Source organism: Meriones unguiculatus, chromosome 8 (genome assembly GCF_030254825.1).
Source record: "Meriones unguiculatus strain TT.TT164.6M chromosome 8, Bangor_MerUng_6.1, whole genome shotgun sequence".
Classification (NCBI taxonomy): domain Eukaryota; kingdom Metazoa; phylum Chordata; class Mammalia; order Rodentia; family Muridae; genus Meriones; species Meriones unguiculatus.
In genome coordinates, this window is record NC_083356.1 from 117,171,237 (window position 1) to 117,198,582 (window position 27,346).

Sequence of the window (27,346 nt, forward strand, 5' to 3'; positions counted from 1 at the left end):
AGTCTGTAATTGAAGATTTAATTTCCTTTGTAACTTAGTTTAGAGCAGTGTTTTTCAAGTGTCTTTGTTTTTTTTGAAATTAAATTACATCATGTTCCCCCTTTCCTTTCCTTTCTCCAAACCCTCCCCAAACCCCTACTTGCCTTCTTTCAAATTCATGGTCTCTTTTTTTCATTAATTGGTATTACATACATATAATACATATATACACATTCCTAAATACAACCGCTCAGTCTGTACAATGTTATTTGTATGTATGTTTTCAGGGCTGACTATTTGGTGTTGGATAACCAGTTGGTGAGTTCTTCTCTGGGGAAGACTGTTTCTCCCACTCTCAGCATCCCTTAGTTCCCTGTAGCTCTTTTCGTATGGCTGAGGCCTGGTGGGCTTTCCCCTGTCCACTTTAGCATGTCTATTGCTGTTGTCCTTGTTCAGCTCACGTTTAGGCAATCATGTTGGTGAGACTTTATGGGTGTAGCTTCTGACATTCCTAGGAGACACAGTCTCACCGCAAACTCCCAGATCCTCCTACAATATTTTCACTTCCTCTTTAGTAATGTTCCCTGAGCCTTAGGAGTGGGAGTGTTCTGTAGATGTACGCTCTGGGAACTCTGGGATTCCCAACTTTGCTTTTGATTGGTTGTGGTTTTCAGTAATGGTCTCCATCTGTTGCAAAGAGAAGTTTCCTTGATGAGGGGTAAGAACTACACTTATATCTGGAGATTTGGAGCTGAGCTATTCATTGTTTTGTGTATTTATTCATTCATGGAAGCGTGCGATGATAATGCTTGGTTTGATTGAATTGTGGTGGGGTAATATGTGCCCTTTGTAATTTCTGCTTTAGGGAATTGCCTCTTAAAGTGTTTTTATGACCTAATTCATGGGCATTGCTTCTGAACATTGCTGTTCTTTGGTGCACAAAATGCTTATGGCTATTTTCCCTTTATGTGGACTAAACCTTTTATCAATGTGAAATGGCACCTGAGGCCCGTTGCTTGCTTTGTGGCTGGTTTGCATGTCTGTAAGCACACCTTCTTCATGGCAATCAGACATATATCTACCTCACTTTGTACTTCTTGCCATTCTGAGTTGCTTCCATTTTAGTTTTGTTTTAAGCAATGCAGAGTTGAATGCCATTTTTGAAGCCATTTTGAAAACATCAATCCTTAAAACGGTGAGTTTATCCCATTTTCAGTGTTTCTTATAACTCAGGTCCTCTCTTCTTAAGGAGTCATTTTCTCATTTCCCTGTCATTTTCTCATTTGCTCTGCGAAGTGTGTTTTATTTACTTCTATTGCTTCGGGTTGTCTTGAACGACTGCTTTGAACTTGCTGTTGGGTTTTCTCCAAATTGCTTATGAAACCAAACCATTCTCTAGTGCTCCTCGTATTTTCAAAGTCAAGAATTAGGCCATAAACTTTAAAAAGATAACATGTTTTTGTTCTCTCTCCCCCATCACTTTCCCAGTTTTGCTAACCTGAATACATTGTGGCTATTACTTTTTATATAACACCTTTATTTTACGGGCAGTTCTGCCACGTGATTTTTGTTCTTAAGGAATTTTGAAACGATTACTTAATGTGATATTAAAAGGAGCAACGGCTCATTGTTAGTTCTTCAGAGGCAGAATGACTTGATTTGTATGTTGTTAATTTCAATCTCCTCTTAGTCAGAAGCATGTCTACTTACATTTGATTTACTGAGGTGGGTGCGTTGGTCCTTAGTCTTGCCTTGCTTCCTTTGCTCCTCTTTGCTAATGTGGCCTGTCCAGCAGGTCCTATGGAATGCTGCTTGTATTCTCTTTGCAGAGCTATATCTGAAAGGCAAGAGCTCTTAACTAATTTCTGCAGTTTGACCTGCCTTTTTTCTTTTAGTCAGTGGTTCTCAACCTTCCTAATGCTGAGACCCTTTAATACAGTTCCTCATGTTGTGGTGACCCCGAACCATAAAACTATTTTTGCTGCTACTTCATATTGTAATTTTGCTACTGTTATGGAGTGTAATGTAAACATCTGTGTTTTCTGATGGTCTTAGGTGATCCCCATGAAAGAGTTGGTTGACCCCAAGGGAATTGTGACCTATAGATTGAGAACTTCTGTCTCAAGTGCTGCTATGATATCGGTTCTTTCCTGCCTTCACTTACACTGCAAGCTGGAGTATTTGTAGAGGTGCTTGCCAGGGGATTTCTGTTTTCTCTTTCCTTCAATCACACTTTCTTCAGAGCATGCCTTCCTGATGATTATGAGGTACCCCCACCCAAGCCTGCCTGCCATTCCCTCTTGCTGACAAAGTCTTTTCTTGGCAGCTGTACAAGAAAAGCTGTTGTTCTGACTTTATGAACACTACCACCACCCTCACCATCAACATCACCACCACCACCATCAACACCCTCACCATCACCACCACCACCACCACCACCACCATCATCAACACCATCACCATCAACACCATCACCACCACCATCATCAACAACAACAGGCTGACTGATTGGATATGGAAGGAGAATATCACCCAGACTAGAAAAGTAGGTAGCACTTGCATGGAGGAAAAATGGCTGAGTTGACAAGCCAGGTGGCTAGCGGTGGGGATGAAATAACAAGCCTTTCTCCCTTCAGACAGGTGGGCTTTCCCCAGGTCTGTTGGCATGCGCAGGTGAGCCACTAATTGCCTTATTAAAAAGTTTAGGTCCATTGGCCTTTCAGTTAACTTTTGGGGACAATGGAAAATTTTTCCAGAGAGAGGGAGAGAGAGAGAGACAGACAGGCACACACACATAGAGAGACAGAGACAGGCAGACAGACATACACACAGAGACAGAGAGAGAATGTTTTGGTGGAAAAGACTGTCAGGGCTGTTAACTGGAAACCATTTAAACTGGAGCTCCTTGGGGGCCTGTCATTTTAAAAATTAAATTACCAGGTTGGCTTTATCGGCTAACTCACACTGCATATATGTGAGATGCAGATGCCCCTTCAAAGGTGCCCCGTGGAATAAAGGAAGAAGGCAGGCCTGCGAATGGTGCTTTGCCCCTGGCTGTTATCCCCATTCTCCCTGTTGCACCCCTGTACACCAGGACTTCTTCCCATCACCCCTCACGGCTTCTTTTCCTCAGGCCTGGACCCTGGCTTACGCTCTACCTTGCTTCCATTCTCTCCCATCTACTTGATACAGGCTTCGTGTTCACCTCACTGCCCAGTGACAGCTGCAGTTTTACTCCTCAGAATCTCTCTGGGCCGCCATGGCCCTGATCTCAATCCTCCAGGAAATGGTACCTCCTGGAGTGGTCTTGCCCTTTCCATCCACCTTTTACGGAGGCACAGCCTGCCAGCAGGGGCTTCATTTAGGAGGTGGTCATAGGTAACAGATGGAGGAATGAGTTAACAGCTTGCAGATTGGAGATCAACCCAGGCCCCGGCATGTTCATGGGCAGAGCATTTAAGACTTCACATCATGCCATCCCATAGACTCACCCTTCTGCTGCGCAGTCTGGGGTCTATGGGAGGGGATCGGCTCAAGGAACAGTCTTCATTTGCATGTAAAGTCAGGATGGATTACCTAGCAACACAGATTTCAAGTTTTTCTTACCTTATGGGTTATTTACTGACAAACTGATATAACTGAACAAATCAAGAAAATATGTTAAAAAAGGCCCAAACAACAAAAACTCTAGTCTTAGTAGACGCTCAGATTACCATTAAAATCCCCTCCATGGTTCTCATGTTGAGGCTCAGAGTGACTGTCATATTTTGAAGGTGTTAAAGGTTTAATGATCTGGGGCCTGTAGATAAATTCCATATTTAATCTCTCTTCTTTTACATTTCCATATTTTTTACAGCTGTTGCTAGCACGAAAATTGTCTATAAAAGCAGAGTCACTCCAAGAATATCATAAAGACTGTGCACTCCACCTTTTATTGGGCTGTTTTGTTATGCCAGGTAAAAATGCACTTGTATATTTCTCGTTTTTACCAGAGCAATGAGGGGGAGCGTATCAAAATGTCAAGTCATTTTTTTCCCAATGCTCTTTTGCCTTTTCACAGTCTTCGAAGAAGACAAGAATACTAAATTCTCAGTATCTTGACCATGTTTCTCCTCAAATAATAGTTACTCTTTCTTCTTTTCAAAAGTAACACTAACGGAAACATTCTGCCCTGTACAGCAGCCGATATCCAATCTTCACAGCTCCCAAGGTAAGTTATATAAATAAAACCAAACAGCTAGAGCATGCCATTCATTTTTACATCCTTGTACACAGACGTGTTAAAGAATGAGTTCATGAATGGCTAAGTGTTACTTGGGCTTCCTGATGGGTCTTCTCGCCTCTGGCACGAGACCTTCACATACCTAAGTTAAAACTGCACGAGACTGAAAGGGTCTGAAAGGCAAGAATGGTTCTGGTTTGGGGGGGGGGAAGCTAAGTTAGCCATAGGAACTCAGAATATCAAGTCCTGCAATTTATTCGGGGACGCCTTGCTCTTTCTTGCACATGACAGTGTGGTCAGGGAACCGTGCGCCAGGCTGTCACTGAGGCTCCTTTGTGCCCAGGCTGAAGGAGGCCTGTCCCTAAGGGGTGCACCTGTGAGACCCCAGGTCTCACACACCCTGGGGGAGCTCTGAGGAGCCTGGTACTTTCTGACACTGCGTTATCCTTCTTACAGACGCCACCAATGGTTGGATGTATTTATCAAAACACTGGGGTGGTCGGAGACATCTACCTGTCTCTCTGATTACTCTGCTGGTGTGGAAATCGCCTTCTGAGCAGAGACACCTGGACTGCCATCCTAGACGCCTAGAGAGCTGCGACTCTCTTTGGAAATCCCGAGGCTTCACAGAACCCCATTTCCCCCTAAGTCCACACAATGTATGGCTGGTGCCCTTTCAGACACACAGGGAAGGAAGTAAGCTGTTCAGGACAAGGACAACATAATGCTCGCATGAGACTGTATTTTCCAAGTGCCTGAGAACCTTATAGTCCTACAGTGCTTTCATGGTATTATTTATGATAATACCACAACAGGAAGTTGGCAGTGAAATTTGCTTTTTTAGTTGAAGAATTTGAGGCTCAGAAAACATAACTTTTTTTTTTTCCTTCTTCCTTTCTTCCATGTTTGAGAATCCTAGAGCCCTGTACGTGCTGGGTTAATGCTTCTCCACCAAGCTATGCTCCTAGCCCCTGACTGCTTTCTTAAAGTCACAGGGTTTACATTAGTGGAGATGAGGCCAGACTCCAGACTTTGTTACTGACATAATGTTACTAATATTAATAAATTGTGTTATGTAATATTTATTAAATCAGACATAATTTACTCTCCACAACCCCATTTTTTTTTTTTTTTTTTTTTTTTTTTTTTTTTGCCTCAAAACAGGCAAATAAAGTAAACGATACGGCTGTTATATTCTATGAAAGAAGAAGCCGAAGCTCAAAGTCCACTAGGAACAAGTCAGCAGCACTCCTAGGCAAAGTCTCAAAACAGGCAAATAAAGTAAACGATACGGCTCAAAAGCCTCAAAACAGGCAAATAAAGTAAACGATACGGCTGTTATATTCTATGAAAGAAGAAGCCGAAGCTCAAAGTCCACTAGGAACAAGTCAGCAGCACTCCTAGGCAAAGTCAAGACAGGGCAGCGGCTCCGGAGAGATTTATAATCAAACGAGGGTAAGAAACTCTGCAACACGTAACGGGCAGAAGTGGTGGTGTGTCTGAGCGATCACTTGAGGTCAGAAAAAAAAAGCACCGCAGAGCAGTTCCGGGTCAGAAAGTGAGGGGTGGGCGGGACGGTGCGAGAGTTCAGAGAGCGAGGCACGCAGTGAAGGGCTCGAGAGGGAGGCCGTTCTGAGGACTGTGGGGTGGAGGCAGGGCCGGAGAAGGGAATGCGGAGCACCCCGCTACTTCCCCTTTCTCTGGGGAAGGCCTTCTTCGTTCTCTGAGTCCGCAGCTTGGGCTGGAGAACACACTTCGAAAGCGTGGTGCTTAGCAGGCTAGGCAGTGAGTTAGACTGTCCACACTGCACGCCTGATGCTGGAGACTGCGTTGATTTTTATTTATTTATTCATTTTTTAAAATTTTTTATTACAGTGTATTCATTTTGCATCCTGGATGTAGGCCCCTACCTCAGCTCCTCCCAGTCCTATCCACCCTCCCTCTTCCGGTAAGTAACTTCCGTACACACCCTGCTTCACTCAACTTGACTAGGGGAGCAGTGTTTCTTCGGCCTGCAGTTTGGGCCCTATCTAGGGTGACTAGACGTTCGTTTACGTCTCTCCAGGAATGATCCTCCTGCCCCGAGCTCTTCTGAACTGGGCAGGGGTAAATATAGCTCTTTAACAGGCCCCGCCTCTTCAGAGGCCTGCATGAAGCCTCATGGGTATTTCATCTCTTTTCGCAATTGCAAATGCCAATAGCAATACACGGCTCCTCAGCTAGTCCCGGGAGCGACGGTTCAGAGGTCTGGATTCTCTGAGGTCCCAGGTTTCCTGACCAAACTTACTCCGTTTTATTTCCAGCGGGAAGAGGGGAGGACATGAAGCTGGCTGATTGTTTTGCTAGGCCTGTGATTCAGAAGTCCTTCCCTCAGATGGTGCAAATTGAACACGGGACATTGATTCTAAGCTTCAGGTTAAAAAGTTACGTGGATGAGCATCAACTGCCAGCCTCATGCTTTCCTGCCCAGCAGAAAAGGCCTTAAAGCCTCAGGGCTAGGAGAGGCAGGAAGTTGACTCCATACCCCGTGCTCTCTCTCTGCCTGAGAAAAACAGAGGGTCTGAGAATCCATTCAAGGTTTCCTGCTGACAAGGATCAGATTTAAGTGCTTAACTCTGAACTCACAGCTCATGTCCAATTGCATCTTCCCAGTTGTCTCTAGAAATATTCTAACATTTAAGAACAGAATGTTGTAATGATTAATTTTTTCAATAGCGGACTTGGCCCAGACCCAGCATGTGACTTTTGGTGAACCTCCAGTTTATATTTGTTGGGAATTGTTGTTGTTTTAGTAGAATGCACGTTTTTAAACAGGATTTAATTCATTGATTTTTTTTTTTTAAAGCAATAGTTTTAGGTTCACAGCAAAATTGATAAGAAGGTACCGCATTGCCCACACACAATCTTCTCCCAGGGTTGCTGTTACTGTTACTGTCATTGAGCCTGCCTGGACACATTACCCTCAGTCAGTGTCCACAGTTTATGTTAGGGTTGGCTCCTGGTGTCAAACATGCTAAGAGCATGGACAGATTTATTATTTTTTTCAATTTACTAAAGAAGTTTTATTTTAGTGTTTTTAATAGAAAAGAAAAATTTTAATACAATATATTCTGATTATGGCTTTTCCTCCCCCAGCTCCTCCCAGATTTTCCCCAGTTCCCCATCCACTCAAATCCACAATCTTTCATTCTCTTTTTTATTAGGATACAAACAGTCATCTAAAATAAAAGGCTACTGCTACTACTAATAACAATAATGAATACAAAGTTTGATAAAAACAGATAGAAGAAAGAGAGCCAAAGAAAAAGCTCAAGAAACACATATAGACACAGGGACACACATATTCACACCAATCAGGCTAACACCTATGCAGGCTCTGTGTATGCTGCTCGTGTGAGTTTACACGAGCATCAGTCCTGCTGTGTTTAGAAGGTCTTGCTTCCTTGGTGTCCTCCATCTCCTCTGGCTCTTGAAACCTTTCCACTTCCTCTTCATCAGGGTTCCAGGAGCCCCAAGGAGAGGGAATTGATGGAGACATCCCATGTAGGACTGAGGCTTCCATGGTCTCTCATTCTCTGCATATTGTCCCATTGTGGGTCTTCGCATTAGTTATGATCTACTGCAGGAGGAAGCTTCTCTGACTTGGCAGAGTGAGACACTGATCAATGGATATAGAAAAATGTTAGGAGTCATTTCATCACTGTGTTCTTTAGGTAGAGTGGTAGTATTTTTCTTCTAGGGACCAGGCTATCTAATCTCAGGATCTTGGCCACAGGAGCAGTGTCAGGATGGGTTCCGTCTTCATGGAGTGGGCTTTGAGTCCAACCAGATATTGGTTGGCTAGTCCTACAGGCTTTCAGCCATTATTGCATTAGTATGTCTTGCAGGCAAGACACCATTGTGGATAGATAGACCTTTAACCTGTGATATCAGAGTACCTTCCAGTAGCATGAATATTAATCAGTAGTGGTGAAGGCTCTATGTAGGCATCAGCTAGACTTCTCCATGTTCTGTGAGTTGTGTAGGTGTTGTTTTCAGCCATAGGGTTTTGTTCGCAGAGAACAACCAACAAAATTGGCAATAGTCTGGGTTGTTTGGGGTTCCCATAGAGGCCAATAACTCAATCAGATGTAACCCATTCCCAGAACTGGAGGGCTCATTTGGTGACAAGAGATGTCCAGCTGGGGCTCTGTCTCCCATTATTTTGTGAATCATTTAGATCACCTTCATATATGTATATATTCTAGGAAGCTTCTGCTGTACTGTGTTTCAATGTCACCTCAAATGTCCCTTAGTTTTAGCTGTCCCTCTAACTCCCTGCCTCACCCCCATAATTCCTTGCTATGGGAAACAAAGTGATGCTGTTTTGGAGGACAGAGAGCTGTTTCCTGAAAGGTGAAGCACAAACCACAAATTCAGCAGTCATGTTTGATGTTTACACAAAAAATACGGCAACTCCATCCACACAAAAATCTGCCCTTGAATGTTTCCTCACACTTCAATGTAATTTCTTTTTCTTGTGGGCTCCGGATATCTTCCCCTTTAGACTGAACCCTGGCTGGCTTCCATCTACCATGCTCTGTCCTTTATTCACTAGCCGCTTAGAGTCTGGGTCCCATGGAAGGAAAATGAAGGTAGTGATATTTCTCAGGTTCTAGGCAGCGACAAAGACCTGGTTGTCTTAAGGGTGTCACGTAGAGGAACAAAGCAGGGGTGCCATTTTGTTAATGTCAGATATAAATATCTTTATGAACCTTACATGTCTGGATTCATTAGCCATTTAATGAAATTGATGAACAGATGTTCGGGAAATTAGTAGCAACTGACTTCATTGGGAAATTATAGGGAGCTTGGTGCCATCCAAGATATCAAAAACATGCTGTGCCTACAATCTGCCAGGAATCCAGGTACAGTAATGGTCTCTGTGCTATGTATAAGCTCACTATTAACACTCAATAAATGTTAATCGTATAATAGTAAAATATATTGGACCAGTGAGAAGGCTCAGTGGGTAAAGGCACTTGGTGCCAACACTGACAACTTGACTTCAGCCCCTGGAACCTGCATAGTAAAAGGAGAAGAAGGGACTCCTGAAAGTTTTCTTGTGATCTCCAACACATGTATGAGAGAATACACATGAGGACAGGACCCCCGCAAGTTATCTTGAGATATCCAACACACACACACACACACACACACACACACACACTACATGTAAAAATGCAGATAGATATTGAACATGACACTCCCCAGTGGCAATGCGGTTGTGGTTATAAAGGGACAGCCTCTGTTTTCAGGATATACCTCCTTTCCTTTGGCTTTACTTTATTACTTTGGATTTATCTGGTGTAAAATCAAAGACTTCAAGGGCTTATTGCTACCTTAGTCTAAGGTTATCAATTTTGAGATATGTGAACTGAATTTGGCTTGTAGACTCTCTCTCTCTCTCTCTCTCTCTCTCTCTTAAATCAGAATGATTATTAAATGTTTCGATTTGCCAGTTATGGTGGTGCATGCCAGTGGGATTTGCTGAAGGAGGCAGAGGCAGGAGGATCACGAGTTCAAGGCCAGTCTGGGCTATAAACTTTTAAAAAATACCGCATGTGGTGGCACATGTCTTTAATCCTAGCACTCAGAGATGCAGAGGCAGGCAGATCTCTGTGAGTTTGAGGCTAGCCTGGTTACAAAGAGAGTCCAGGACTGCCAAGGCTACACAGAGAAACCCCATCTCAAAAAAACAAACAAAACAAAACAAAAAGAAAAAGTTTCAAATTTTCCTGCTTCTCACCTTGGGCACACAGGAAAGTCTGAGTATAGCTTGTTTTTTACAACTTTGTGGGTTCTTATTTTTCCCATCCATTCTCCCCCCCACACACACCTAGTTTTATCCTCTATCACTAAATAAGAGAGAAAGAAGGATTAAGGGGAAGAGAGAGAGAGAGAGAGAGAGAGAGAGAAGATACTTGAATCTAATTTCTTCTTATTTCATCTTTGAGCACGACTACTAACAAATTGCAGCCAACCTCCGAATGACCAGCAACCACCTGCCTCACCTATCAGGAGCTCTAGCATTTATGTATCCTCTGGAAAGTCCCCAGAATTGCAAACGCCACGTAATCCCAGATACTAGCTGCAGCTGGCAAAGCCACATCTCTGCTAGAGCACGAGGCAAATCAGTCAGCTGTTGAGGACAGTCTGAAGCGGTCCCCCAGCCCCACACAGGAAAACACATTCTTACAATGTTTCTGTGTGTGTGTGTGTGTGTTTAAGAAAACAGAAATTTCATAATTGTTGCTACAAGTGGAGAAGGACAGAATCAAGCCAGACAGGGCCCCAGAGGCCCAGACAGTGTTAGAGACATCCACATCCACTGTGGCATCGTGTGCCAGGAGATTTTGTCTATCCTGTTGCAGACTTGTCACAGGGTATGTTTTGGAGATAATTTAGAGGGGAAGAAAGGATTGGATAATTCTGTGACACTCAGAAATGTTTGTCCTTCACAGCAGCATATGGTAATTTTTATTTTAATCTTATGTGGATGGGTGTTATGCCTGCATGTATGTCTATGTGCCATGTGTGTATGCTGCCCATGGAGGCCAGGTCCTCTGGAACTGGAGTTACAGATGGTTGTGAGACACTGTGTGGGTGCTGGGAGCTGGACTCTGGTCCTCTGGAAGAGCAACAAGTGCTCTTAGCTGCTGAGACATTTTTTCCCCCTAGCTTCATAGTAGCACGTTGGTCAATGTTTAAAAATCTGTCCTCATTTTCTCTCAGTAAATAGATAGATACATAGGTAGCTAGATAAGTTCCAGGTTATAGCTCTAGGTTATTCCCATGGTGTAAATACTGTAACCATGGCCAACTTTACACTGCCAACATGGCAACATCATAATCTTCCTAAAAACTCAGCAGCTAGCCGAGTTGATAGACACTGCCTCAGTAGAAATGTCTCCAGGCACTGAGTGGTGATGCAGTGAGCAGGAATCAACAGATGGGCTGGAGAGATGGCTCAGCAGCTAAAAGCACTTACTGCTCTTGCACAGGCCCTGGGTTCTGCTCCTAACACGCACATCCGGCAGCTCACAACAGCTTGTAACTCCGGTGTCAAACAGCTGATACCTCTGGCTTCTGCCTACATCAGTGCTCAGTTGCACGTTACCCAAATGCAGACACATACACGTAATTAAAAAATCCCTCCCCCTGCACCCCTGTGCGCACACACACACAAAAGAAGTGAGGAATGAGCAGAGAAACTCTGGGGAGGGTAAAGCTGCAGTTCTTGGTTTTCTCAGCAACCAAAAGGAACTAGCGTTTGTCATCAGGCTGATAGGAGGATAGAGGAAATTCTGATCATTGGGTGTTCATTAAGGTCCTCCGCATGTGAGTGCCCAAAGTAGTAATTGCTTTTTATATTGTTATGTCTTGAGATTAAATATATCTGTCTTTAGATCTATGTAGAAATACTATGATTATCATGGAACATAAAGTATTCTAGGTATCAAGTGGCCCTGAATTATGTGAAATTCATACCTTAATATTGGTTACAGATTTATTACGGTGTGTTTATATGCATAGATGGGAAAGCGCCTCCTAGGTAGCCTGGCAAAGGAAAATCATGGACTTGATTTCTGGGAAGATGTGAATGGTGTATATATTACTTTAAAGGCGGTGCTTTGGCTTTGTGGAAGGCTGTGTAGCCTCTTTCTTGGTGACTGCTGTGTACATCCTTGACACACTGCAGGTGCCTCCTTATCAGAGCAGCTTGGTGAAGGGGAGTTCAGAGAAAGCCGCGCTTTTTACCCACTGAAGGAAACCTGGCTTCATCTCCCAGCATCTTTTCTCAGCCACTTACATGATAATTGACCTAGTTGTTATACATTCCCCAAATCTCTGCATTGTGCTGAAACCCCTTGAATGACAAATGATGAAGAACTCAGATATGTAGCTTTGTAAAATAGGGAGAGAAAGTGAGGGGAAGAAATCCCGAGTATCTTCATTAGCTGCATCTTAAGCCTGCCATATGCCATTAGGCATCTGAAATAATTCCTTGACTTTTTGCTTCCTGCCGTTATCTGGGAAAGCCTGTCTGCTGCCACCAAATTCTAACATAAACTGCTCAGGGTCCTATTTTTTTCTCGTTGTTTACTGTGGTCTCACCAATCCTAATTTGACTTGGAATCAAAGGGCTCTTTCTCTTCATAGCCCGAAAGCATCTGTCAGCCATTAGCCTCGTCGGTAGGGATCATGAACAGTCACACACAAAGAAACTGCAAACGAGAGCTTATCTTCCTTATATCTTCCCATGGCTGACTGAAGTAAGACAACTCCACAAACCATGCATTTTAAAGAACATTTGAGCCGTGAATATATTACAAATATGGCCAGGAAGTGGGCTGCTGTATATCTTTAAAAGTGACTGATTTAAACCCAAACTTAATGTATTTTGGAGGCCAGCAATAATTTGACTTGCTGAGTGGATGGAATTTATGGGCACGATGCAGTGCAAATAAAAACATCCTCTTTCAGTAATAAAGGTGTTCGCTGTGTCCACACTGGGAAATACAGCTTTTCTTACCTCTGACTTCTGCAGAGAGCTTGTGGGAATAGCTAAGTCAGACTTGGGGGCCTTTCTTTGTGGCCTTATGGATATATCAAGCTTTATCTTTGTATTAAAGGGAGTTTATAGTGCCATCCCTGGGCCTGGGTTTGTGCTTTTGTGTTTGAGAACCAAATAAATAACAGGAAACTCAGCGCTGCACCACGGGCAGTCAGTTTTCTAATGAGAAGATCTGAAGCCCAGTGAAGGAGAAGCGGAGAGCAGTGTGAGGGTTTGGCCGTGGAGTGCTCCTGTCTGTTCCTCACAGGTCAGGCCTAAGCGGAGACTAAAGTTTTTAATCTGAGCATACATATTACATATGCATACTGTGCTGTGCGTATAATTCTGCACTATTCTGTACAGAAATACCTTGTTAGGCAGCTCTGTGGCTGCTCTGCTCATGGGACTGGACACCTCAGCTGGTATTGAAGGCTTGGAAGGTTCCTGGATTGTCTGTGATAGTCAGTCCATGTGACAAGGCCAAAGAAGCTGGAGTCTTGTGTCTGCAGCAGAGAGCAAGAGCCTAAGGAGCAGGCATACCCAGCAAGGCAGGCCAGGTGCTTTCCCCCCACAGCCCTCTATCTCTGAGCCACCCATTGGAAGGGGCTGCCTACTCTGAGGGAGGGTCTTCCCTTAGGCACGCCTAGCATTGTGTCTGCTTGTTGACGATCGAGGTTGATCACCACACATCCGGTATCAGGCACACATGCTGTGCGTGCTTCGGACGGTATAATAAACGCACTGTCAAGTGAATTATGTCGTGTCTTTGGTGCTTCCTGTCTTGCCCGTGTGAATCTGATGTGCACCCCTGAAGATTGCATGTGCAACCCCTCATGGTACATGTGTAATCCTATGTTCGTGATGTCTGGAATTTGAGGTTGGCACATAGGAAGTAGTGAGGTTCTGTGGGGAAATGATGAATGGAAATAAAGCATGGGTGCTTCCTTCTCCATACCTCAGCTTTTGAGACAAGGCCCTGATCTGTCCCTGGAGTCTTATCCTTGTCCCTCACTCCCAATCTCTCTCCCTACCGTGTATGCATGCAGAGCGGCTCAACCCTTGCCCACAGTCTCTTGCTTTTCCAGTTCTTCAGGGACGTCAAGTGTGGGAGCACTGAGCTGGGGCACCACACGAGGTATTTCTGCAGCCTAAGGCTGTGGGTTCTTTCCCCGTCCTCATTCCTTCCCTGGCTGTGCCAAACTTTGACTAATCAAAGCCAGCAAGATTCTTGCTCTTGTTAACCAGAAATCTTTTAAACCTTATCTAGGATGAATTCAATTTCAGGGAACTGTGTTTTTGTTTAAATAAGATTTCATACAGCCCAAGGTTTCTATATAACTGAAGATGGGCATGAGCTTTTGGTCTTTCTGCTTTCATATCCCCAGAGGGAACATTGGTGCTCACTGCTGTATCAGGTTGATGCAGACCTCCTGTGCGTGATAAGCAAGTACGTTATCAGCTGAGCTGTATTCTCAGTCTTGGGGGAACTTGCAACATAGCCCAGAACTTGGTAATTTATGGCTAATGGTACTATAAGACCTGGGGGAGGATGCAGCCACTATCCCTTTTGTCACCGGTACATCCTGCTTTTTCCTTTGAACCAAAATTCAACACTGTAAAGTAATTTCTCCCAACATCTGGGGATTATGTATCCCACTTAAAACTTCTTTAGAAAGTGTTGGAGACTTGGTTTAGAGGTTAAGAGTTCTTGTTTTTCCAGAGGACCCAAGTTCAGTTCCCAGCATTCACATGGGAACTGCCTGTAACTCTAGCCCCAGGAAATCTAATGTCCTCTTCTGATCTCCACAGACACACACCAACATACACACATTTAAAAAGATGTCTCTGATGGCCTTTGCCAGCAAACACATCCCAAAGCAGGCAGGAACATCTCTGAGTTTCTCTCCAGCACTAGAGATTTGTTACTATGCTGTGGTTAAGGCTAATCTTCAGTGGTTGCCTTGCTGTGCTTGGCAGGGGGTTACAAAGTAGACATAAACACAGGACCAGTGGTCATTAGAAGCCCCCCTTTCCATCTTGTTCTAACGTATTACCAGTTAATGTGGCTGCTTGGTTTTCTCACCCAGACAATGGGGATGAAGGCACTATCTCCTCTATAACCTCACTGGGGTTGGTTCTTGCAGGTGGCTTCTGGGACGGTGGGGTCTCAAGGTGCAATCTTATTCCAGGTCTCCCTGAACAGCCAGCAACAGCTCAGATAGTTTCTCTGTAAAACAGTCATAGCACTTGCTGAGTGCCAAGTACCCTCATTTGTCATTCACTGCTAATTATGAGGTCAGGGACTGTTAATTCAAGTTTACAAGCTCAGGGGTTCAGGTACACAGCCTGTTTGCAGCATGCTCTCATATGGAATGAGGTGGAGACAGCAACGCAGAGCTCAAAGATCCAGTAATGGTTTTCTTACCATAGCACACTGAGTGAAGTCACGGAAGCCATTCTTCTCTGTTCAGAGGAGTTCTTCTTCACATACTAAGGGACTGAGAACCTCATGCTCTACTTCTTTTATCTGGAGACCTAGGCAGCCCATAGCTGGGGTGACGATGGGGGTATGAAAATTGCCGGGAGTTTACACAAGTGAATTCAACAGTCCCCTTGTCACGGTCTGATTGGAAAGTAAGAATTACTCAAACAAAAGGATATCCTTTATCTTTATGGGCTTATACTGAAAGTACCAAAGCTCAAGGATTTTTTTTTTTTTTAAATTCAGAAACTAGAATATTTTGTAGCGACACAGCAGTGGGACGCTGCCTCAGGCTTGCCTTCCTTACCGCACAGGGTTCAACAGTCTATTACAAGGCACTGGAAGATGTCTTCATAATGCCAGTCACCCATCTACACCATTTTAAAACCCAGAATTTTAATAAGGTTTCCTTTATAGAAAATGAAAATTTATACATCCTTCAGATAATGCCTTAACTGTATTCTGAATGAGTGTTAGGTGAAAAATAGTTGGATTATGATAATATTCAACATGTAAAGGCTCGAAAATGATCCCAGAATCAATGATGAAGTCATCAGCTGCTTTCAGACATGGAGAATGTTCAGAGATTCAGGACCTTAGAATTTAGGCCAGAGAGATGTATCACATTGGTGACTCATGGCCCAGAGTGGCCTTGCCATGTTCAAAAGGATCAACATCTGCCAGCAACTTGTATTTTTAAAGCAAGTTCTAAACAAAACAAAACTCAGAATCCTGACATTTTCACCGTAGTTTACTTTCCTAAAGATTTAATAGGTCCTGGAAATGTGCAACACTTAAGTTGTGGTGGTGTGTAAGTGGAGGCAGGTCAGAGGCTAAGGTGGCTGCAGTGTGCTTTTTGTCTTTACAGTCGACTGAATTCCAGGGGCCATCCTGATCGATGAGGGGCAGGTCTTCACTGAACGGAGCTGGCTCGAGGTTGGCAGGGTATCGGGCATCCCTGTCCCCTGTTGCCTGCATGCCAGCATATCTCTCATTCTTGATGGCAACAATTAAAATGCATTTCATTTTAAGGTTTCTTAAAACAACCTAATAATGGATCTACCACGTGACCCAGATATACCACTGGGTCCTGTTTACTCCTTGAGGACTCTGAGTCCTCATGTCACAGGTGTTTGTACATCATTGTTTACTGTATTGTTAGTCACGAGAGCCAAGTAGTAGAATCAGCTTAGGAGTCTGGCTTCAGAGTAGTGGATAAAAACATCTGGTTTACCTATCCAGTGGAGTGTTTTCAGGGATGAAGAGGAGGCGGCTATGCTGTTTTCAAGAAGACAGATGCAGCAAGAGATGTTTGTGCAATTTGACTTAGTCTTAGGATGACAAATATTGAATGTTTTCTCCCATTTGAAGTTCCTTAATTTTAAAGACATGAATAAAAACTTATATATGCATACATGACATGAAATGTAGGCTCAGAACTGGGAAGAGGAGGATAGGGAGGCAGAGGGAGCTATACGCAGTGTACAGTGCTCACATGTATGAAAATATCGTTCTATAACATAGTACCACGTTCAATGAAATTTTGTTTAAAATGGTTTTAAAGAGTGCTCCCCACTTTGAATTTCCAGGATATTCCCTAAGCAGTTCTTCAGTTGAGAACTATTCACAGAGGCTCGGGCATTCTTTGAAGGTGGTCAAATGTTCAGGGGGCAAAAGTATTGGAGACAGAACACACAAAATCTCAAAGTTTTGGACTCAGCAAAAATGGCCTCCTCAGAGTTTCATCTGACTGTGTGTGACCAGCAGCTGGTGTGCTGTAGTGGGAACTTGCCTATGTAAGAATCTTCAGGTCACAGGCTTCTCTTAGGCATGCCACCTGGACGTCCCACGCTGGGCACTAGCTAATGCTGACTCATGTCATGCAATTGCCTTCTTCTCTATTGCTGTGTCTGCTGGTTTGAGCTATTTTTTTTGTCCTGTAGGAAAACTAACTCAAAGCGCATCAGCGATGAGAATACACACACATCTCATTGGTGAAAACAAACCCATGATTCCAAACCTCAAAACAGGGACAGAAGTCCAGGGTTACAGTGGCTCACCATAAGAAGAGGAAGCAGGTGGCCTTGGTAATAGGTCCATAAGATGAGAACAGCCACGACTGCCAGGAATAGTATAACATCTGTTACTTGGATATATTCCAACCCCAGAAATAGGCAAACACCTTGAGAATAAAAGAATAAATGAAGACCAAAAAAAAAAAAAAAAAAAAAAGCCCCTGTGAAATTTTGGACCAGTCATCTCACACAAAGCCCAGAGAGGAGGAAACATTCTCTGCTGTTGCAGAGTAAGGCCTAGCCAAAATGCCCCCGGGATTTCAGAAGGGTAGTGTATGGATTGCGGAGCCAGGGGTGAGAAGGCTGAACCAGTCTCTGAGTCCCCATGTGGTTCTGACACTCTTGAGTTCTAAGGATACTGGAGCCAATACAGAGTTTAAATGGACTTATCTTCGAGGCAGGAAGTGATGTCAGGACTAGAGGAAGTGAAGAAGAGGCTAAATAACTAATGCCAATGTGAGAGAGTAATCACTTGCTTGTCTCAGGTGTTTAATTCCTTTAACTCTTGCTTCAATACTGAACTTATCTCTTACAATTAATAGGCAAATTATTTACAAGCATTTAACAGGTATTTGCATTGCTATTCTCATGAAGCAGTTTGGAACAGAGATTAACCTAAGTTTACAGTTGTTGCTGAGATTCGATAGCATCCTCTAGGTGGCAGCACCAGGACCGCAGGGCTGGTCTGAAGCGGCACAGACCGGTTTTCAGAGCGGAGACCTTTAGAATTCGACAGTTCTGAAACGGTTTCTTCCCATTTGGTCATGGCCACTTGGTAGCAGAGCTGGGCCACCCCTGTGCCTAGAATAATCTTCAGCATGATGGTTCCTCACAGCATCCTTTCGGTTGTCTCTGCTTCCCTCAGTAAGGGGTCCTTTATCAGCTCTCCAGCAGCTGCTGTGGCAGCAAGAGCATCTTTAGGAAGAAAGGTTTAAAATATGAGCTGTCTCAAAGTAGAAATTAAGCACACACCCATACAAGCACATGTCTCTGTGGTTCTTAATTTTGGCTGCCCTGTATCACACAACTGTAGAAGTTGTTCTCAGGTGGGACCAGGACAGCAGGAATTTCAAAAGTTCCCCAGAGGAGTCTGGGCTGCTGCTAAGGCTGAGCTCCTCTGTCAGGTCATTCCAGGGAAGCAGCTCTCAACCTGTGGGTCATGACCTCTTTGGAGGTTACACAGAAGATATCCTGCATATCATACATTTTACAGTGCAATTCATAACAGTAGCAAAAGTATAGTTATGAAGTAGCAACGAAATAGTCCCATGTTTGGTGGTCGTCACAGCATTAGAGGGTCGCAGTGAAAGGGTTAGACTAACTTTGTAACCTGTATGTCTTCTAAAGCCTATAGTTTTGAGTTTTAGGTTCAGGTTAAGCTAAAGCCTCTTAGTACCTTTCCAGAGAATGAAAAAATGTGACCCTATCTATGAGGACAGATAGAAAAAAAGGCAAGTAAGCAATGACCTTCACTCAGCAAAAAGAAAAACTCCTGTCTTTGAGATAGCATTTCTTAGCAATGAACCCAGACTTCTTCTGAGTAGCTTTTGACCTGCAGCCAAAAGTCCACAGCCCCTAATCTTCAAGGATGAGCTAACCACCCCCACCTTAAATTGCAGCTGCATCCACACTTGGCAGGACTGGCCAAGCTTGAGCACCTAAAACTAACCAATTATCTTACTTTATAGCTTCCTCATCCAATCCTAAATTGCCAAAACTGCAACTTCAAATTTCCCACAATTTTTCTTTTAAAAACCTAAAGGCCTTTGTCTCCCAGTGCCACTCTTTGCTGACCGGCAGGGGTGACCCTGTTGTACAATGCTTAATAAACCTCTTGCTTTTGCAACCAGTCTTGGTCTGGGGGAGTTTCTGGGAAGGGCGCGATTGAACTCCTGAGCTCCCCAGGTCTTACAGCAGCATCAGGAAGGTTGAGAACCACTGTTGCAGGGGCAGCTGCTCTCTACATAGTTCACCATTTCTTCGACCCCAGCCCCAGTCACCACAAACCGCATTTCTTTACCTGGTTTTGAGTCTGCAATTTTCTACGCAGTTCCTAATTCTTTATATATTGTGAATATGTGGAGGCCCAAAGTCTTCCAATTTCTAAAATCCAGTGTTTGCTTCTTCTGTACAAAGAAGGAATAAAGGCAAAATAAATAGAAAGCAAGTAGACAGTATCTTTAGGGGTGTGGGCCCTGGTAGGTTGACCACGTACAAGCGGATGGCCCCCTACCCATGCATCTTATTCAGACAACACTAGCTGGACTCAGTAGATTATTTTTTTATAAAGGGAATGTAAAGTTAGGAGAGCAGTGTGTGTGTGTGTGTGTGTATCAATTGGTTAAACAACCAATTCAGGACTTTGTAAGAAACTCATAACTTCATAAAGTCTATTTGTTAGGGAAAAAGAGATGGGGAATGGCCCTGGAGCTGAGAAAGAGCTTTGATCTTCAGAGGGATTTGTGATGCCACAGCTTTCTGATCAGGTTTGTGCTGCTCTGTCACGCCCATCTTCTCTTTCTGTGCTTAGGAGCTCACCTTTTCTTGGTATCTGGGTTTCCGTAGTTCCTCTTGAGATAAGTGACAGTTTGGGGAGTTTTCAGGTTTCTGAGAGCAATTTTTGTTGATATTTCTGGTGTTTGCACACAGAGGAACCTCTAGAATGTTTCAGGAAAGCCATTCTCTTGCCCCACCCTCATGGTGTGGCATCCAGAAAGAACCATTAGCACGGTCCCGTGAGCTATGCTAGAAGCAGCTAGAGTAGCTCACAGGCTGCTGCTTCTGTGCCTGAGCTCATCAGCTTCTGTGACGTGCCTTCAGCGGGAGACAATCTAGGCGCCATGAAGTTTAACCACCCACTTCCACCACCTCATCACCATCCCTCACTGGCTTTGTGGCAGCTTTGAGGACTTCTCCCTTTTCTTATCAACTTGGAGTTAACACTCTTCTTGTCCTGAGACAGATTGGGGATATCAGATTGGGGGTACCTGCCAATTCCTCTAGTCAGGACAAGCTTTCTGCTCTCTATTGGGGTTTCCCCTTCGAGGCTTATTTGGGATTATCCCTTGTACACGTGCCTGGAACACCACCCTTTGTGGCTTTGCAGCTTTCACTTCCTTACTGTCCACAGTCCTGTTTTTTTAGGTAAGTGCTCCACCCCTGAGCTCCACCGCAGCCCTACATTCTTGGCTTTCTAAGTTACCATCTTGCAAGATGGGAAGGAACCTGAGGGGGCCTCTGTGACTTCCTCCACTGACCTTTGCCACCTTACAGTCACCTACATTGACTACAAATGGATAAAATCTGACATCAGCTTAGGGCCTTGGGTGGAGGATAGAGGTGTCTCAGTTTCATCCCACTTACTACGCCTTTAAATTAATTAATATCACTTTAAGATAGCTGAACCCAGGAATGATTGATGCACCATAGCCTTTCTTTCCCTTGCCTTCAGTTTTTGTTTGTTTGTTTTACTTTTTTAAACTACAAGTGACCTGGTTTGGATAAGTCAGGAGTGGTCTGAGCCAAAGGAGTTAGAGATGCAGAGAGTAAAGTCAGTGCTGTCATTTTGTGCAAAGCTCTTTCATATTCACTTATAGGGCTAAAATTCTACATATGCACACATACACATATGTATGAATATTGATAGATGCAATTAGATGACACAGTTCAAAGTATGGGAACTTCATCTAAGCAAAAAGCCTTTCCCAAGAGAAATCTATAAGACATACATGGAGGGTCCATCATTCCGGGTCGGATATAGGCACATGGGTACTAAAGTTCTATGCATTTTTATGGTTTACAGTAGTGAGATAGTAACATCTGGCCAGACTTTAGGGAAGGTGTTCACTTCTTCTATAGACTGTGATTATTAAGTTACACTGAAGAGCTGTAACACTCAGGCCCTATGGAACACAATGATGCGTTTCCAGGCAGACGTTTCTGGAAGATAATGTCTGTCACTCCATGGAGCCTGGGGATTCTCTGGTCAATATCAGTGCTTCCTCTGTGCACCTGCTTTCAATGTGGTGCTGCTTTGCTGTGTTTTAATATCGCAGCGCTGGAGACCCATGGCTGGTTATGTTTGTTTTCTTCTTTGTTTTGGTTATCCAGGAACTCAGAATCAGCTATCTGCCTGTCTACCTGTAGAACATATACTGGGCCTTCGGGCAAGCCTCGGTGTTTACTAACTTGGTTATATTCCTGGACTTATCTATTTCCCTATTTTAGTTTCCATCTGTCCCAGTTTCTTTCATCCTCATGTTGTAACATGTTTTACATTGTTTAGCACGCCAGGGCATAAACACATTACTAAAGTGGTAGTGATGAAAGAGAAATGGAGGGAGCATCAGATGTGGGGACACAGGCCTGGTCCTTCCTCAGAACTTCCTATTCAGCACGGCATCTACTCTAACTGCCTGCTGGAGTGGTGCTATGAGGCCCAAGACCTTGCCCGCCGGTGTTCCAGAGTTCAGAGCTGTACCTAGCATTTACGGGACACTCAATAAATATTTTCTTCATGCATTTACTTCATTACAAAGATGCTATATTACTGCATTACTACAAAGACTTAGTCTTAGTTGACTAAAAAAAGAAAAAAAAAAAAGAATAACAAGTTCTAGATATGGTAGAATCAGGTTAGATTTTACCTGGACTGATTTTTCAAATTGTATTCACTTTTGAGCTATCCAAATAAGCATTCCAGAAATCAACCCCTCATTCTCAAGACTATTTTTTTTTTTATGAGTAAGCCTTCTTCAAGAAAGTGCATGACTCTGTTGTTATTATCTGACAGAACTCATTCTCCAAGCCCTAATTTTCAATTACTGTAATAAAAACTTAGAACTCTTATTTGTGCATTGAAACAGGTTTTACTCACAGACATCCTCTTTATTAGGCATGTGGCCATGTTATCCAAGGGCTTTCTGAAGTTTCATAACTTCAGCCTCACTCTCAAAGACATAACTATGCCATGGTCAATGTCACTGCAGCAGACTGTTCGACCCATGACTCAAAGGGGAAGAAGTAAATGATTTTCTAGCATTGGTTGACTGAAGTTATTGAAAAATCAATCTAAGAGCAGGAATAATTGTTGTGTATTTTCATTCAGATAAGCGATGTTAGTAAAATATGGTTTTTTCCAATGTAGCATCATATATATGGATACATGTATAATATATATATATGTGCACATATATGTGTGTCTGTCTGTCTGCCTATCTATATATTACCATCTATGTATCATCTATAGCGTATCTGTGTATCCATCTATCAACTATCTATATAAACTTGTCTGACCCTGTTTCTTTGAGGAGAAATTAGACAGTGTTATCATGAAGACTTTTTACAAAGAAGATTGAAAAAAACATACATAGATAATGGACATATTACAGAGAATGAAGGGCTTACAGAACAATTCTGCTGGGTGTTGCTTTAATTTTCACTATGCCTTCAGTTGAGGCTCTGGAGGATTCAATCTTCAGTAGAGATTGGAAATTGAGCCCCTATTTTTCATAGAATTCTTCTTTGCTTTTGTGTCTTCTGTGGTTCAGAGTGAATCGTCTTATCAGCCGAGCCAATAGGATCATTAATGGAAAGCAGTGTTGGGCACCAGTAGATCTTTACTCCTTGATCAATAGTTATTTACTTCTGAGGGGTCACAGCTTGGTTAATATAGCTGAATAATTTTATCGATAGATAACATAACAATGAAAAATAAAGTTTAAAATAGAAGACGAATGAATACAGCACTTTCTCCAGGCATGAATATTATTATTTGAAAACCGTAATAGCTGCGGGAATGTTGAAAGGGCAGACAACAAAAGCATTGAATAATTGTTCTAGGGCTATAATCAGACTTCCATTATTGACCTCTGTTAATATTCTACTGTAACTGTCTGCTAAATTGGTTCCTTGGGGCTTGAAATATACAGTGATGTTATGAGTTCCTATCGTAAATTGCCACACAGTAAAGTGGGAAGTCTCTGAAATAGTGTCGGCCCTAGTTTGATCAATACTCAATTCAAAGCAGTGCAATGGGCAACTGTTTCCATAGAAACATTGATGTCACAGAGGTTGAACAGCGGCTGTTACAACAAATCATTTCCTTTGAGCAGTTGTAATTGACTATATGTACAGTTTGCTGTCACTTGAGACCATTTACATCAAGCAAGTAACAGAACCACATTAGTTATTCCAGGAGTAAGAGGGTTAGCTCTTCCCTTCATGACCTTACAAATACCTAGGAGGATGTCGCCATAGAAACCAGCAGAATAACTGATGAACGCGGGGGTCCAAAGCTACCTGGATGCAGCAGCCTTCTTTGGGGAGCTGAAAGGTTGTCTAGAGCTTCGCAGTTGTTACATTAACACAGGCTCTTGCTACCCACAGTAGTAGCCTGACTTCTGTCTCGTGAACAACACCAGGAACGCAGACATCTCAATTCCATTTGCACTTCATTTCCTGGCCTCGCCTTTAATTTTCCATGGGTGTCTGGCTGCTAAGGCAGACACATGCACATTTGGTAAACTCTCGGCAGCTCGCCAGCGTGGCGCTGGAGAAGCACTCCTGTCTGCAACCAAGATTATGAGAGAGAGAGGCCTTTGGCAAAGCCTTATGTGTTTTACTTTTATCTAAATAATCTCCAGGCTTTAAGGACATGAAAGAAAGCAGAGGCAAAACACAAACCTAGCTTAACTTTTTCGGGCTAAATCCAGCACCTGAAATGAGTTTAACCGTCTAGAATTCCTCATGTTATTTTACTACCCAGTCATACTTTTCCTGGTGCCTGTAGCCAGGGGAATGTTGTGGAATACTTAGCATACACCTGGGAAGTAGAGAGGTGTTTCTGTCCTTTGGGAGACAGATGAACAGGCAGAAAACGACACTGTTGTGTTATCAAATTTCACGTCCAATCAGAGACTATAGCCCAGTGGAAGTATTTCCAGACTGGTGTGGAATAAATATGCCCAGACAGAAAATCTAAATAAACCCCTGCAAGTCTTGAGCGTAAAAGAGCAGTGAAATAAGAATGAGGAGCTGGAATACCATCAACACTGTTCATAATGCTTGTGGGGACTGATGGGGAGCCAGCTGGATGTGTCAGGATCTAAACAAGTATTTGAAGCCACAGTCCAAGAGATCAGTCTTTGCAAGCCAGGGAGCACTACATTCCTTGTCTTGTGGTAACTGCAGGTATGGTTAGCAGCAGTGCCATCTTGGCGTCTCTAGGAGAGAGAAAAACAAACAAACATGGTTATCAATGATGAAGGTAGGCTCTAAACCCATGATGGAGAGTTCGCTTGCAAAGGGTTTTCCAGCACAGACCCATGACCCAGCCTGCAGACTGTTAACCAGCCTGCAGACTGTTAACCAGCCTGTAGACTGTTACCCAGCCTGTAGACTGTTACCCAGCCTGTAGACTGTAGACTGTTACCCAGCCTGCAGACTGTTACCCAGCCTGTAGACTGTTACCCAGCCTGTAGACTGTAGACTGTTACCCAGCCTGTAGACTGTTACCCAGCCTGTAGACTGTAGACTGTTACCCAGCCTGTAGACTGTAGACTGTTACCCAGCCTGTAGACTGTAGACTGTTACCCAGCCTGTAGACTGTAGACTGTTACCCAGCCTGTAGACTGTTACCCAGCCTGCAGACTGTTACCCAGCCTGTAGACTGTTACCCAGCCTGCAGACTGTTACCCAGCCTGCAGACTGTTACCCAGCCTGCAGACTGTTACCCAGCCTGCAGACTGTTACCCAGCCTGTAGACTGTTGACTGTTACCCAGCCTGTAGCCTGCAGACTGTTACCCAGCCTGTAGACTGTAGACTGTTACCCAGCCTGTAGCCTGCAGACTGTTACCCAGCCTGCAGACTGTTGACTGTTACCCAGCCTGCCTGACCCCCGGGGACCCTTAAAGGTAATAACATTGAATCGCCATCAGTATTCTTTGATACTAGTCTGCCTCCGACTGTTGTTCACCTTGAACTAGAGAACAACCATTTATAAGACAGTTTAGAGACACAAATCCTGTAAATTACTGTGTTTGGCCTTAAAAGAATGTTTGAACTGAAGCATAGAAATGGCTGTAAATCCCACAGGTAAAATTTATAAGGCAACGCAGTGAGCTGTGATTTCCTGGCTAAAATGGGTAGAGAAAGAAGGTTTGAAACAAAAAGCCTGTTTCCACTCCCACCTCCTGGCTGGGGTCAGTGAACTCTTCCAGGGCCCAACACACAGGAAATTTAGTCATGGCACCTGGATGTCCTGAGAGAGAAGGAAAACAGCGGCCCCTTGCACATGTGCCCTTTCCTGAGGCAACCCCTTCTCTCAGAGCTATCCGGCATCCTCTGACCACATGGCTGGGCCATGGAGGACCCATGACTGAGTACCAAGAAGGATCTGTCAATCAAAAGTCAGTCAACAAGCAACCTCTCACAAAGACATCCTAGGAAGGACATCTGGTGTGTGTGTGTGTGTGTGTGTGTGTGTGAAGTATATAAACAGTGTTGTGTGACCTAGCTCATCATTTCCAGTCAGGTAGAGAAATATTTGTGTTAGTCTTAATTTATGAAAAGATTTATTTATTAGCATAGAACGTCAGAGCAACTCACCTTAACTTTAATAGCAAGTTCAGAGATGAGAAGATAGAAAAATAATATGACAAAGTAGAAAAAACAAGAAAGAGGTGAAGCAGAAGGAGTTAGTTGTAGCTTTGACATTCCTGCTTCCTATTTTAATGTCTGTGCTTCAGCTCATTCACGTAAAATGGGGAGTGTCTCCTCCTACCTTCCTCCGATTTAGCTGTGCTGATTTGCAAATAGTTAAGGGGCACAAATGTTTCAAGAGGACCCCCACACCTAATTTATAGATTTAGTATTTCATTCAATTTATATCTGAGCCCAGGAGAATATAAGAAAGAACCCCATAGCTATCATTTTTTCAACCTTTTATCTCAATAATTTTAAAAGAGTTAAATAAAAGAAATGGGTTATCTCAAGAATGCATCCTCAAACCACATTAGGTAGTTATTTTTTTCATGAATGTTTTAGTTTATTTTTATTTTTGTGAAACCCAAAAGAAAGGCAAATTTGTCTAAAAATTTTTGCCAAATAAATGTGCTGTTAGATGACCTATATCTGAAGATGGCTTCATTTGGATCTGATTATCTCTATCTCACAAGGCAATTCCCTCCTCCATGTTGTTATCAGGACCAAGTGGAACAGAGCTGCTTAGAGGCTGAGATTCTGCTAACTGAGGTGTCTGCGCGTAAGGAAGTGTTTCTTTGGTGGTTGTGGATCTTTTCTGTCAGGACTATTATCCTAAACATCAGTCTGTGTTTCGTGTGGCTGGAAAAGATACGGGAGCGGAGTTGAATCGCTATAGAGCTCATATTTCTTTGTTGACTAAGTCGCTAAACATGTTTTTTCTTTTTTTGACAGTTTCCTCCCTGTTGGAAACAGCAGGGATTTGAATGAAACCTGGCGCAGGAGTGCACACCGCTGGAGGCTTGCTGGGACAAGCGTTGGCCCCAGTGACCTCAGGGCGCAGTTGCCTGCTCCCGAGAGTGTCTAAGGGTCTCAGCCCTGGCTTTTTGGTGGAGTGAGGCAGGGGGATTGCGATGTAGTTAAAAGCTTTCTTCCTCTGTATTCCGCCTCGGGGTTCTAGCTTACCTCCTTTCCCTTTTCATTTTTGTTTGGGTTTTGCTCTTCTGAGATGGTCTCATTCTGCACTCCAGACTGGCACGGAGCATGTGGTTCCCCGGTCTCCATCTACCGAGGACAGGATTGCAGTGTACGTCGATCCTGGTCTCACGCTTACCACCTTGATCATTTTTTATTTTTTGTCTTTTCATAGCCTAAGGGTCAAAACCAGGGCCGTGTACAGGCAGGTCTAGAACTGAAGACGCTGAGCTCCGTCTTCAGTTCTCTGCTCCCGCTCCTTCACGCTCATGCTTGTATTTGTTGAATCTCTATTCAAGGTCTGGAAACTACAGAA

The 27,346-nt window shown here is 43.5% G+C and overlaps 1 long non-coding RNA gene across 1 annotated transcript; it reads left to right on the plus strand.

The window, feature by feature from the left end:
- The first annotated feature begins 5,538 nt into the window (after positions 1-5,538).
- Positions 5,539-27,345, plus strand: LOC132656064 (uncharacterized). The gene is made up of 3 exons (XR_009594012.1): positions 5,539-5,656; positions 6,077-6,149; positions 27,206-27,345. It is a non-coding gene; the product is annotated as an uncharacterized LOC132656064 (long non-coding RNA).
- The last annotated feature ends 1 nt before the right edge of the window (position 27,346 follows it).